At 41.6% G+C, this 1,651-nt stretch overlaps 1 pseudogene; it reads left to right on the forward strand.

Annotated features, from left to right (window-relative positions):
- The first annotated feature begins 398 nt into the window (after window positions 1-398).
- LOC102200564 (periodic tryptophan protein 2 homolog pseudogene) lies at window positions 399-1,377 on the forward strand (annotated as a pseudogene).
- Window positions 1,378-1,651: the final 274 nt, after the last annotated feature.

A 1,651-nucleotide genomic window follows, 5' to 3' on the forward strand; every position in this document is an offset into this window, starting at 1 on the left:
GCATGTTCTCCCCATGTTTGCGTGGGTTCTTTCTGGGTACTCCAGCTTCTTCCCACAGTCCAAAGACATGCAGTTAGTGTGGTTAGGTTAATTGGTAGGTCTAAATTGCCAATAGGTGTGAATGCAAGTGTGAATGGTTGTCTGTCTCTATGTGTTAGCCCTGCAACAGACTGGCGACCTGTCCAGGGTGCACCCTGCCTTAAAAGGATAAGCGGAAGAGATGGATGTAATTCCCACAGGTTCAAGCACATAGATACAGGCTGTAATGTATACATTCACCCACTTGAATCTTTTAATAAGTGGTGCTGAAGGTTCAGCAATATCTTTTAACTTGACAAGGCCTTTTAATAGGAAGCAGACCCAAACTGTGACCCTCAGATGAGAGGAAATTGGTTAGGATGTTCAGGAACCACCAAGGCTCAAGTCTTTCCAAGGTGAAGTCAGATTTACATCACCATTGACTGAGACGGTGCCGACCAAGAGAGAAGCCCATACTCCAAAATTGACACATTTAAGCGCGACTGAAATTTGCAGATGCTCACATGGACAAGTCAAAACGTTTTATGGTAAGACCAGATAGAAATTGAGCTTGGCCACGATGATAACAGGTATGCTTGTAGGAGTGAATGTGAACTTAAGATGTGAGATTGTGAGATTAAGCTATTTTTTTAAATTAATAAAACAAATATTAAGCTTCTGGAATGGCTTTCCCAAAACCCCGACCTCCACCCTTTTGGAAATTTGTGGACTACACTTAAAAGCCGGGTCTGTGCCAGGTTATACCACTGGATTGTTGAAGGCTCCAAACGTGTCTGATCAAGGTGCGGCTTACTCAGGGACATTTAAGCAAACATGAGTGGAGGTCTCTGTTGATCGAAGAAAATCCCAAATAAATTCAAACCTGTGCATCCACTTCTTATTTTTTTTAAAGTCATTAAAGACGTGTGCTGTAAAATCATTATCTGGAGAGAACAAAAATTATTCTGACGACTGTTTGCTGCATTTTTAATTTGTAGGAAGTTCATTGTAACAAAGGAAAACGTGGCTCTGATGTACCACGCTCCTGGGAAGAAGCGAGAGTTTAATGCCTTCGTCTTAGACAAGAGCTACTACGGTCCCTACGATGAAACCACCTGCATCGACTGGACAGACGACTCCAAGTGAGTTTGTCAAACATGAGAGTGCAGAAGAAGCCTGTAATTGGACAGGAATACATTGTGATTGTGGCATTTTTCTTCCAGGTGTTTTGTGGTGGGCAGCAAAGACATGTCAACGTGGGTGTTCGGTGCAGAGCGCTGGGCCAACCTGATCTACTACTCCCTGGGTGGACACAAGGACATCATCGTAGGCTGTTTCTTCGAAAAGGACAGCTTAGATGTAGGTTTACTTCTGCTAATCTACATATATACTAGGGGTGCAACGATACACAAAATTCACGGTTCGGTTCGATACTTTGGTGTCACGGTTCGTGCTTTTTTAATTTGTCATTTATTAAAATTATAAATATATATTTTAACTCAAAATTACAGTTTTTAAATTTAATGTTGCTGAAACAAAAGTAATTTAAAAAATAAATATATCTCAGGGCTCTCAAAATTTCAAAATCCCTGGTAGCCCTTCGGGCAGGGACTCTTCAGTTTTTGGTAGCCCA

This window comes from Pundamilia nyererei, unplaced genomic scaffold (assembly GCF_000239375.1).
Source record: "Pundamilia nyererei isolate P.nyererei 1_Seehausen unplaced genomic scaffold, PunNye1.0 scaffold02025, whole genome shotgun sequence".
Lineage (NCBI taxonomy): Eukaryota > Metazoa > Chordata > Actinopteri > Cichliformes > Cichlidae > Pundamilia > Pundamilia nyererei.